Raw genomic sequence first — 12,500 nt, 5'->3', positions numbered from 1 at the left:
GCCATGTCGAGCGCACCACAAAACATACCGCCATCTGTAGGTCTCCCTCAGCATGAGCTCCTGCAACGACGATACCGCCATCTATGGGACGCCAAGCCGACTAAGACATCGATGGGCCCACAGTGCCCATCTTTCGACGCCACCCACAAAGCATGCAGCCTCTGTCGACCACAGCACCCATACGCCAGTGCCTCTGCCGCACGAAGTCGTGGACCGGCAATCACACCACCTGCACCCGTTCGTGCCCCACCCCAACCGCCAAACTCGCATCGCCAGCGGATGAACGGCGGACGTTTCCCGCACTCGTAAGGTGCAATCCACACCTATAACATGCGTTTCATGAAGAGATATTTCCAATATGCGACATTCCCGCTGTCCCTATTCATGAGCTGCGAGCTGTACCACGTACAAGCTACAGACGCGATCGCATTGCTCACTGTACGGATTCTCATGCTGAGCGATCAGCTAGGAAGCGCCCCATCCATGTCGGCACCCGTGGGCGTTGCACTCGCAGTCGCAAAAAACGCTGGGCAAATATATTTCTCGGAAGAGTAACGACAGTCCGAGTCTCCTGCGTGGGAAGAGTCTTTCTAGGCCCTGACCCACGGGAAGGGTGTAGCTTCCCCCATCCCGGACATTTGACGTCGTCACACTACCGGTATTGACTAATAGACTGATTGCTGATAATCATTAGCCATACACTGGGGGAAACGGCCGACAGGGGCGGCAACATAGTGGAGCCGCAGTATCACTAATGTACAGAGATAGAACAGTTTCGACTGGAACCAGAGTCACCGTATACACGGCACTGATTAGTAATAGATGCAGAGCCATCAGAATACAGATAATATATACAACCGTCCCTATACATGCTGAAAGACTCTGCACACAATGAGAACCACACGTCAGCCAGACACTCTTATCACACACTACTCTCTTATCACACACTACTCTCTGCCTGTAACAGGCACACACACAATATCTAACCACCAGCATGGAAGAACATCCAGTGCATACTCTCCGCCACATTACACAATCCACACTATCATAACCAGACCGGGAGGTCCACCCAGAAAACACAATATCCCACCCTTCCGACATCCGCACATTGCTCAGCTAAGCCACGAACACCCACACATGTCCTACACAGGGGTGCACCCAACATCACAATACTGCCTCCTGTCACAGCACACAAACAATGGCAGGAATGAAAGACACAGATCTGCCACAACCATGGAATCGGAGCGCCGCCTGTCATGAGCCAAAAGTGCATCCTGACGTGACAAATCGGATGATGCCGCAGGCATCCAATTACGATAATCACTATCAACGAACCTGCCGCCCCCCCCCCCCCAATACACCTTTCCCTACAACAATATGTACCTGAACCTAAGCTATATTGTACCTTAACCTAACCTATATTGTACCTTAACCTAACCTATATCGTACCTTAACCTAACCTATATCGTACCTTAACCTAACCTATATCGTACCTTAACCTAACCTATATCGTACCTTAACCTAACCTATATCGTACCTTAACCTAACCTATATCGTACCTTAACCTAACCTACGTTGTGCCTTAACCTAACCTACGTTGTGCCTTAACCTAACCTATGTTGTGCCTTAACCTAACCTACGTTGTGCCTTAACCTAACCTACGTTGTGCCTTAACCTAACCTACGTTGTGCCTTAACCTAACCTACGTTGTGCCTTAACCTAACCTACGTTGTGCCTTAACCTAACCTACGTTGTGCCTTAACCTAACCTACGTTGTGCCTTAACGTAACCTACGTTGTGCCTTAACCTAACCTACGTTGTGCCTTAACCTAACCTACGTTGTGCCTTAACCTAACCTACGTTGTGCCTTAACCTAACCTACGTTGTGCCTTAACCTAACCTACGTTGTGCCTTAACCTAACCTACGTTGTGCCTTAACCTAACCTACGTTGTGCCTTAACCTAACCTACGTTGTGCCTTAACCTAACCCCTGTTGTGCCTTAACCTAACCCATGTTGTGCCTTAACGTAACCCATGTTGTGCCTTAACCTAACCCATGTTGTGCCTTAACGTAACCCATGTTGTGCCTTAACGTAACCCATGTTGTGCCTTAACCTAACCCATGTTGTGCCTTAACCTAACCCATGTTGTGCCTTAACCTAACCCATGTTGTGCCTTAACCTAACTCATGTTGTGCCTTAACCTAACCCATGTTGTGCCTTAACCTAACCCATGTTGTGCCTTAACCTAACCTATAATGTGCCTTAACCTAACCTATAATGTGCCTTAACCTAACCTATAATGTGCCTTAACCTAACCTATAATGTGCCTTAACCTAAACTATATTGCGCCTTAACCTGACGCACGTTGTCGCTGAACCTGCTCTGTAATTGTTATGCAACCCGTTAAAGTAGTGTAGTGTTGCCTAACCGCAACCCTCGCAATATAGTTCGCTACTCGCACTGCCCGGTCCCCTGTGTATCGCGTCATGTTAAACACCTTGCAGGTGTTGCTGACTTTCCACATGCTCATGCTATACACTGTAATGTGGATAGCAGCAGGACGTACATGCCCCCTCCCCTTCCCCCCTGCCTTCGCAAGCTGGTCGGTGAGAAGTTTGCATGTTCAACGCCCTTCGCATGCCGACGTACTCAGCCTACGTTGTGGTACGGCCTGTCACCTGTCCGCCGATGTACGCAAAACCCACAAACTGTACTGCACATTGGTCCGTATGTACTCAATGATACATCGTGGCACATGTGACCGTATGACGACTGCGCCTAGCAACGGCGGACCATACAGTCCAAATATTGTGCACGCAGCTACGTGTCGTCTCCCTATAAGAGCTGGATTGCAGTGTGGTACGCCATACAGACGTGTGGGAGGAACGGACGCCCTGGATGGCGATCAGCATGAGCAGTCTGTTGATGTAGTGGAGCGTGTATTCGGACGTAGTCGTCTCTTCTCACACACCGTGATAGCATGTTGCACCGTGTTCCACATCTGCGACATGCTGCAGAGGCCGGCTGACAGTCGTTCGCGCAATGGACACCGCATACGTACGGGGTCGACCTTCCACGTGTTCTCTAGGCGTGCACATGTTGTTGCGTCTATGTGGGCAGACGTAGTGTGTTGTGACACCTGACACAGGCATGCAATACTCGTTGCAAATGGCGATGGACGTGTACGTTTGCTGGTGACGTTACGCAAATGAACAACTGGTAACCCGTTGTGGTGCGGTTGTTCTCGCTAGAGGTGAATCAGTGTTGGCGACGATCGGTCGAGCTATTAACCGGTTGTTTCAGGGATACCCACCATGCCCACGAACGTGAAAGGGGACCCACCATGCCCACGAACGTGAAAGGGGATCTGGGTGTGAGGCGATACGCGGCGGTGGCTGGGTGGGACCGTCCCCGGCCGGTGAGGGGGGGCCGCCCGGCGTGCTGGCAGCGCGGTGCGTGGGCGCACGCGCTACAGCCGGCTGGTGGGGGCGGCCAGTGGCAGGCGCGCCGGCCGACGGACGCGGCAGGCGGCGCAGCTGCGCGCCGGCGCCCCCTGCTCGCGGCGCCTTGCGGCCAAAGTAGGTCCTCGCGGGCCCGGTGCGAAGCGCGGTGGCCATCTGCAGTGTGCTGGTCCGATTGAGGACTTTGTGCGCTGAGGATGCGCCGCCGCCCGGCGCTCGGCGCCGCGACGCCGTCTGCTGCTCGGTCGCCCCAGCGGTTCTCGCAGGTGGTTTGTATCGCAGCTGTGCGGACGTGTTGGCGCGTGCGCTGTGCTGGGAGAGTTCGCTTCGGCACCCAAGTGGGGCTTTTGTCCTTCTGTGGCGCCGGCGTTGGAGCTGCCGGTCACCGTAGGTGGCGCGTGTTGTCTCCCGCCGGCAATGCCACGACAGCACGCTCCCGGGCCTCTGTCGGCAGCGGCAAGCTCAGTTGGGAGCACGGGTGGTCGCACCTAAAGCGTCTACTTGCCTAACTCCGGGCGATTGCGCCTCTCTCGAACCCGACCAAGTACTTAGGACGGCGCTGCGCGCCGCCGGGACCTGAGAGGGTTTCGAGGTGTGTTGTGCAGGGGAGCTCAGCCTCCTCCTGTTTGCAGAATAATTGAGCGGACGCTTGCGTGTTCGCGCGGGCCCCCGGGACACACTCCCGGGCGGCCGGCTGCTCAGCTCTAGTTGACGCAGCTCCCTGGTTGATCCTGCCAGTAGTCATATGCTTGTCTCAAAGATTAAGCCATGCATGTCTCAGTACAAGCCGCATTAAGGTGAAACCGCGAATGGCTCATTAAATCAGTTATGGTTCCTTAGATCGTACCCACGTTACTTGGATAACTGTGGTAATTCTAGAGCTAATACATGCAAACAGAGTCCCGACCAGAGATGGAAGGGACGCTTTTATTAGATCAAAACCAATCGGTCGGCTCGTCCGGTCCGTTTGCCTTGGTGACTCTGAATAACTTTGGGCTGATCGCACGGTCCTCGTACCGGCGACGCATCTTTCAAATGTCTGCCTTATCAACTGTCGATGGTAGGTTCTGCGCCTACCATGGTTGTAACGGGTAACGGGGAATCAGGGTTCGATTCCGGAGAGGGAGCCTGAGAAACGGCTACCACATCCAAGGAAGGCAGCAGGCGCGCAAATTACCCACTCCCGGCACGGGGAGGTAGTGACGAAAAATAACGATACGGGACTCATCCGAGGCCCCGTAATCGGAATGAGTACACTTTAAATCCTTTAACGAGTATCTATTGGAGGGCAAGTCTGGTGCCAGCAGCCGCGGTAATTCCAGCTCCAATAGCGTATATTAAAGTTGTTGCGGTTAAAAAGCTCGTAGTTGGATTTGTGTCCCACGCTGTTGGTTCACCGCCCGTCGGTGTTTAACTGGCATGTATCGTGGGACGTCCTGCCGGTGGGGCGAGCCGAAGGCGTGCGACCGCCTCGTGCGTGCTCGTGCGTCCCGAGGCGGACCCCGTTGAAATCCTACCAGGGTGCTCTTTATTGAGTGTCTCGGTGGGCCGGCACGTTTACTTTGAACAAATTAGAGTGCTTAAAGCAGGCAAGCCCGCCTGAATACTGTGTGCATGGAATAATGGAATAGGACCTCGGTTCTATTTTGTTGGTTTTCGGAACCCGAGGTAATGATTAATAGGGACAGGCGGGGGCATTCGTATTGCGACGTTAGAGGTGAAATTCTTGGATCGTCGCAAGACGAACAGAAGCGAAAGCATTTGCCAAGTATGTTTTCATTAATCAAGAACGAAAGTTAGAGGTTCGAAGGCGATCAGATACCGCCCTAGTTCTAACCATAAACGATGCCAGCCAGCGATCCGCCGCAGTTCCTCCGATGACTCGGCGGGCAGCCTCCGGGAAACCAAAGCTTTTGGGTTCCGGGGGAAGTATGGTTGCAAAGCTGAAACTTAAAGGAATTGACGGAAGGGCACCACCAGGAGTGGAGCCTGCGGCTTAATTTGACTCAACACGGGAAACCTCACCAGGCCCGGACACCGGAAGGATTGACAGATTGATAGCTCTTTCTTGATTCGGTGGGTGGTGGTGCATGGCCGTTCTTAGTTGGTGGAGCGATTTGTCTGGTTAATTCCGATAACGAACGAGACTCTAGCCTGCTAACTAGTCGCGTGACATCCTTCGTGCTGTCAGCGATTACTTTTCTTCTTAGAGGGACAGGCGGCTTCTAGCCGCACGAGATTGAGCAATAACAGGTCTGTGATGCCCTTAGATGTTCTGGGCCGCACGCGCGCTACACTGAAGGAATCAGCGTGTCTTCCTAGGCCGAAAGGTCGGGGTAACCCGCTGAACCTCCTTCGTGCTAGGGATTGGGGCTTGCAATTGTTCCCCATGAACGAGGAATTCCCAGTAAGCGCGAGTCATAAGCTCGCGTTGATTACGTCCCTGCCCTTTGTACACACCGCCCGTCGCTACTACCGATTGAATGATTTAGTGAGGTCTTCGGACTGGTACGCGGCATTGACTCTGTCGTTGCCGATGCTACCGGAAAGATGACCAAACTTGATCATTTAGAGGAAGTAAAACTCGTAACAAGGTTTCCGTAGGTGAACCTGCGGAAGGATCATTACCGACTAGACTGCATGTCTTTCGATGTGCGTGTCGTGTCGCGCAACACGCTACCTGTACGGCTCGCAGTAGCCGTGCGCCACGTGCGGAACCACGCGTTCGTCTCAAAACTAACGGCAATGTTGTGTGGTACGAGCGCTGAAGCGCTGGAGCGGCTGGCCTGCGGCACCTGGCGCCTGGCGCCGGTTTTGAATGACTTTCGCCCGAGTGCCTGTCCGCTCCGGTGTGGAGCCGTACGACGCCCATCGGCCGTGAGGCCGTTGGACACTGAACGCTGGAACAGGGGCCGCCACACGCCTCAGTCCCGCCTATGCAACTGTCTTGAAAGAGATAGTGGAAACTATGAAAAGATCACCCAGGACGGTGGATCACTCGGCTCGTGGGTCGATGAAGAACGCAGCAAATTGCGCGTCGACATGAGAACTGCAGGACACATGAACATCGACGTTTCGAACGCACATTGCGGTCCATGGATTCCGTTCCCGGGCCACGTCTGGCTGAGGGTCGGCTATGTATACTGAAGCGCGCGGCGTTTGCCCCGCTTCGCAGACCTGGGAGTGTCGTGGCCGCCTGTGGGGCCGGCCGCGTCTCCTTAAACGTGCGATGCGCGCCCGTCGCCTGGCGGTTCGCATACCGGTACTTACTCGGTAGCGTGCACAGCCGGCTGGCGGTGTGGCGTGCGACACCTCGTACAACGACCTCAGAGCAGGCGAGACTACCCGCTGAATTTAAGCATATTACTAAGCGGAGGAAAAGAAAGTAACAAGGATTCCCCCAGTAGCGGCGAGCGAACAGGGAAGAGTCCAGCACCGAACCCCGCAGGCTGCCGCCTGTCGTGGCATGTGGTGTTTGGGAGGGTCCACTACCCCGACGCCTCGCGCCGAGCCCAAGTCCAACTTGAATGAGGCCACGGCCCGTAGAGGGTGCCAGGCCCGTAGCGGCCGGTGCGAGCGTCGGCGGGACCTCTCCTTCGAGTCGGGTTGCTTGAGAGTGCAGCTCCAAGTGGGTGGTAAACTCCATCTGAGACTAAATATGACCACGAGACCGATAGCGAACAAGTACCGTGAGGGAAAGTTGAAAAGAACTTTGAAGAGAGAGTTCAAAAGTACGTGAAACCGTTCTGGGGTAAACGTGAGAAGTCCGAAAGGTCGAACGGGTGAGATTCACGCCCATCCAGCCACTGGCCTCCGCCCTCGGCAGATGGGGCCGGCCGCCCGCGCGGAGCAATCCGCGGCGGGGTCGTGTCCGGTTGCCTTTCCACTCGCCGCGGGGTGGGGCCGTTCCGGTGTGCGGTGGGCCGCACTTCTCCCCTAGTAGGACGTCGCGACCCGCTGGGTGCCGGCCTACGGCCCGGGTGCGCAGCCTGTCCTTCCGCGGGCCTCGGTTCGCGTCTGTTGGGCAGAGCCCTGGTGTCCTGGCTGGCTGCCCGGCGGTATATCTGGAGGAGTCGATTCGCCCCTTTGGGCGCTCGGGCTTCCGGCAAGCGCGCGCGGTTCTTCCCGGATGACGGACCTACCTGGCCCGGCCCCGGACCCGCGCCGCTGTTGGCTCGGGATGCTCTCGGGCGGAATAATCGCTCCCGTCAGCGGCGCTTCAGCTTTGGACAATTTCACGACCCGTCTTGAAACACGGACCAAGGAGTCTAACATGTGCGCGAGTCATTGGGCTGTACGAAACCTAAAGGCGTAATGAAAGTGAAGGTCTCGCCTTGCGCGGGCCGAGGGAGGATGGGGCTTCCCCGCCCTTCACGGGGCGGCGGCCTCCGCACTCCCGGGGCGTCTCGTCCTCATTGCGAGGTGAGGCGCACCTAGAGCGTACACGTTGGGACCCGAAAGATGGTGAACTATGCCTGGCCAGGACGAAGTCAGGGGTAACACTGATGGAGGTCCGTAGCGATTCTGACGTGCAAATCGATCGTCGGAGCTGGGTATAGGGGCGAAAGACTAATCGAACCATCTAGTAGCTGGTTCCCTCCGAAGTTTCCCTCAGGATAGCTGGTGCTCGTACGAGTCTCATCCGGTAAAGCGAATGATTAGAGGCCTTGGGGCCGAAACGACCTCAACCTATTCTCAAACTTTAAATGGGTGAGATCTCCGGCTTGCTTGATATGCTGAAGCCGCGAGCAAACGACTCGGATCGGAGTGCCAAGTGGGCCACTTTTGGTAAGCAGAACTGGCGCTGTGGGATGAACCAAACGCCGAGTTAAGGCGCCCGAATCGACGCTCATGGGAAACCATGAAAGGCGTTGGTTGCTTAAGACAGCAGGACGGTGGCCATGGAAGTCGGAATCCGCTAAGGAGTGTGTAACAACTCACCTGCCGAAGCAACTAGCCCTGAAAATGGATGGCGCTGAAGCGTCGTGCCTATACTCGGCCGTCAGTCTGGCAGTCATGGCCGGTCCTTGCGGCCGGCCGCGAAGCCCTGACGAGTAGGAGGGTCGCGGCGGTGGGCGCAGAAGGGTCTGGGCGTGAGCCTGCCTGGAGCCGCCGTCGGTGCAGATCTTGGTGGTAGTAGCAAATACTCCAGCGAGGCCCTGGAGGGCTGACGCGGAGAAGGGTTTCGTGTGAACAGCCGTTGCACACGAGTCAGTCGATCCTAAGCCCTAGGAGAAATCCGATGTTGATGGGGGCCGTCATAGCATGATGCACTTTGTGCTGGCCCCCGTTGGGCGAAAGGGAATCCGGTTCCTATTCCGGAACCCGGCAGCGGAACCGATACAAGTCGGGCCCCTCTTTTAGAGATGCTCGTCGGGGTAACCCAAAAGGACCCGGAGACGCCGTCGGGAGATCGGGGAAGAGTTTTCTTTTCTGCATGAGCGTTCGAGTTCCCTGGAATCCTCTAGCAGGGAGATAGGGTTTGGAACGCGAAGAGCACCGCAGTTGCGGCGGTGTCCCGATCTTCCCCTCGGACCTTGAAAATCCGGGAGAGGGCCACGTGGAGGTGTCGCGCCGGTTCGTACCCATATCCGCAGCAGGTCTCCAAGGTGAAGAGCCTCTAGTCGATAGAATAATGTAGGTAAGGGAAGTCGGCAAATTGGATCCGTAACTTCGGGATAAGGATTGGCTCTGAGGATCGGGGCGTGTCGGGCTTGGTCGGGAAGTGGGTCAGCGCTAACGTGCCGGGCCTGGGCGAGGTGAGTGCCGTAGGGGTGCCGGTAAGTGCGGGCGTTTAGCGCGGGCGTGGTCTGCTCTCGCCGTTGGTCGGCCTCGTGCTGGCCGGCGGTGCAGGATGCGCGCGCCTGCGCGGCGTTCGCGCCCCGGTGCTTCAACCTGCGTGCAGGATCCGAGATCAGTCCCGTGCCTTGGCCTCCCACGGATCTTCCTTGCTGCGAGGCCGCGTCCGCCTTAGCGTGCTCCTCCGGGGGCGCGCGGGTGCGCGGATTCTCTTCGGCCGCCATTCAACGATCAACTCAGAACTGGCACGGACTGGGGGAATCCGACTGTCTAATTAAAACAAAGCATTGCGATGGCCCTAGCGGGTGTTGACGCAATGTGATTTCTGCCCAGTGCTCTGAATGTCAACGTGAAGAAATTCAAGCAAGCGCGGGTAAACGGCGGGAGTAACTATGACTCTCTTAAGGCTCACATGATGCGTCATATACGGATCCTCTCTCTCCACTCCTCAGCATCCTAGCGATGTCGAGTGGAGGATGGTTCGCTTAGCCTCTCGGTGGGAAATCCTAGCTCTGGCCTTCTCGTGGCAGGGGTCGTGAGAGGTTCTTAGGAAGATTATGCTCGCGTATAACTCTTCCGAAGTTCCTCGACAGACAGAGCGGGGTGAACTTTTCGGGGCTTGGGGGTTGCCGCCCCCCCTGCCCTTGTTTCAGCTGGCCCCAACAAAACGAAGAAACCAGGTAGCGGTACTCCCACAGGAGACGCCGCGCCAGCCGTTGGGTCAGCATCCGACGCCGCCAGTTCGGGTCGAGCCGCTGTGCCTGCCATCACATGTCCTGAGTGCCACCGGACCTTCACCACGAAGACGGGTCTTGGAGTACATCGTCGCCGTGCCCATCCTGCCGCAGCCAACGCAGAGGTGACCACCGAGAGGGTAAAGGCCAGGTGGTCTAGTGAAGAGCTGCTACGCCTGGCCCACTCTGAAGCAGCACTTACGCTCAAGGGCACCCGGTTCCTAAATCAAGAGCTTGCAAAGGCGTTCCCAAATGGTTCACTTGAGTCCATTAAGGGGCAGCGTCGTGGAACAGCCTATAGGAACCAGGTTGCCGAGTTTGTTGCTGCCCTCTCTGCTGTTGGGGCGGGGTCACCTCCATCTGTTGCAGCTGTGGAGCCAGCCGGTTCCTGTGCAGCATCCCCCTCTCCGTCTGCAGCTGTGGATACTGTCGACCAAGCTGTCTGGTCGGCCCTGGCAGCCCTCCCGTCGTCTGGGTCTAGGTATAAAGCAGTCGATGACATCCTGGTGCTTGGGCCAACAACATCGGCCTCAGTCATAATGGGCATGCTGTCGGCTGCCCTTGACGCCATCGGCAGCAGGGAACCATCACCATCACCTAATCCTGTTGCCTCTCGCCGGATGTCAGAGCCACGAGCGACGAAGCGGGCCCTGCGGAGGAGGGAGTACGCCCTCTGTCAGCGGGCCTTCTCTAAGAGCGCTGCTCGCTGCATCAGCGGCCTTCTGGATGGAACGCTCCTTCACCCACCACCCCCTATTCCTGGGTTGGTGGAGTTTTGGAAGGACCTTTTCACCCGGCGACCATCTGGCCGGGTGGACCGTCTGGAGGGTCGGCTGTTGCCTTCCTCCATCGAGGTTCCCTTCGAACAGCTGTGGGCGCCTATTACGATGGAGGAAGTTGCTTCAGCGCTCCCCCCTCGTCGCTCTGCTGCAGGCCCAGACCGACTTACACCGGCCCAGATTCGCCGTATACCCCGTGAGGTCCTCCTTAAAATCCTTAACCTCTTCCTCTTGACCCGTCGCCTCCCATCCCGTCTTCTCCTAGCCCGTACATCCCTGTTGCCCAAGAAGGCCGCCCCAGCATCCCCCGCTGACTTCCGTCCGATCACGGTTTGCTCAGTCCTCGCTAGGGTCTTCCATAAGATCCTGGCGGGCCGTCTGATGCGGACCTGTGTGCTGGATGGGCGTCAGCGGGCTTTCCTTCCTCAGGATGGGATGCTGCACAATACGTTCTTGTTGGACTTGGCGATGACTCAGGCCAGGGCGAACTGTCGCTCCCTCTATGTTGCGTCCCTGGACGTGTCCAAGGCTTTCGACTCGCTGGACCATGGTGCCCTGAGGCCCGCCCTGAGGGCACATGGTCTGCCCGACGAGTTCATTGGATACGTCCTGGGATGCTATGAGGATGGGGTGACGATGATCTCTGGTCCTGGGATGTCGCTGGGTCCAGTGCGGCCTTCAAGGGGTGTTAGGCAGGGTGATCCACTCTCTCCTATCCTTTTCAACCTGTCCTTAGACCTCATGCTTGCTCGCCTCCCAGATTACATTGGTGCCAATGTGATGGGACGACGTCTCAACGCTGCTGCCTTTGCTGACGACCTCCTGCTGTTCGCCGAGACTCCAGGAGGGCTCCAGGACCTTATTGATGCAGCAACATCTGCCCTTGGGGACCTTGGTCTCCAAGTCAATCCCGGAAAGTGCTTCACTCTCGCCCTGACGGCTTCTGGCCGTGAGAAGAAGATCAAGGTCGACGACACCGCGACCTTCAGGGCTGGGTATACCATCCTCCCAGCCCTGGGGATCGAGAGCACTTTCCGGTATCTTGGCCTGGAGTTCTCCACGAGCGGACGCAGCCTCTTTCATCCGAGGCGGGAGGTCGAGCGACAGCTGACCGTCCTGTCCAAGGCACCACTAAAGCCACAACAGCGTTTGCACGCCCTCAGAACCGTCGTCTTGCCAGGGATACACCATGGCCTGGCCCTTTCGAGGACCCGGCTAGGAGCCCTGTCAGCAATGGACACCACCATCCGCGCAGCAATTAGATCTTGGTTGTGCCTGCCAGCGGACGTCCCTGTTGGTTACTTCCATGCCCCTGTGTCATCTGGGGGGCTGGGAGTGCCATCAGCGCGCTGGCTAGGGCCTCTTCTGCGGCGGAACCGGCTCGCTAGGACGCGGGCATTGGGTGTCCTATCTGACGGAACAGCAGACGACGTTCTGGGGCGTGAGATTGGGAGGCTTGAGCAGCAACTACGGGGTAATAATACGGTCATAAGAACTTCCAACCAAATGGGCCGGATGTGGGCTGAACGGTTGCATCTGTCGGTGGACGGCGCTGCCCTTAAGAAGTCTGCCCGAACACCAGGGCAGCATCGCTGGGTCGACGATCCTCGACTAGCGATCACAGGCCGCGACTTTATCTCCTGCATCCGTACGAGGATCAATGCCCTTCCAACCCGGGCACGGTTGCAGCGAGGTCGTGCTGGTGATACTAACTGCCGGGCTGGC

The 12,500-nt window shown here is 56.9% G+C and overlaps 2 non-coding genes and 1 pseudogene across 2 annotated transcripts; all 3 read left to right on the top strand.

Moving 5' to 3' along the window:
- Positions 1-4,181: 4,181 nt before the first annotated feature.
- Positions 4,182-6,090, top strand: LOC126476922 (small subunit ribosomal RNA). The gene has a single exon (XR_007587354.1). It is a non-coding gene; the product is annotated as a small subunit ribosomal RNA (ribosomal RNA).
- Positions 6,091-6,441: 351 nt separating this feature from the next.
- On the top strand, positions 6,442-6,596 carry LOC126476457 (5.8S ribosomal RNA). Its single transcript, XR_007586991.1, has one exon. It is a non-coding gene; the product is annotated as a 5.8S ribosomal RNA (ribosomal RNA).
- A 188-nt stretch (positions 6,597-6,784) lies between these two features.
- LOC126475578 (large subunit ribosomal RNA) overlaps positions 6,785-12,500 on the top strand; it is a 7,771-nt pseudogene continuing 2,055 nt past the window's right edge.

Source organism: Schistocerca serialis, chromosome 4 (assembly GCF_023864345.2).
Source record: "Schistocerca serialis cubense isolate TAMUIC-IGC-003099 chromosome 4, iqSchSeri2.2, whole genome shotgun sequence".
Lineage (NCBI taxonomy): Eukaryota > Metazoa > Arthropoda > Insecta > Orthoptera > Acrididae > Schistocerca > Schistocerca serialis.
Note: the sequence above shows the minus strand (reverse complement) of the source record. Positions and strands in the feature narration are given on the sequence as shown.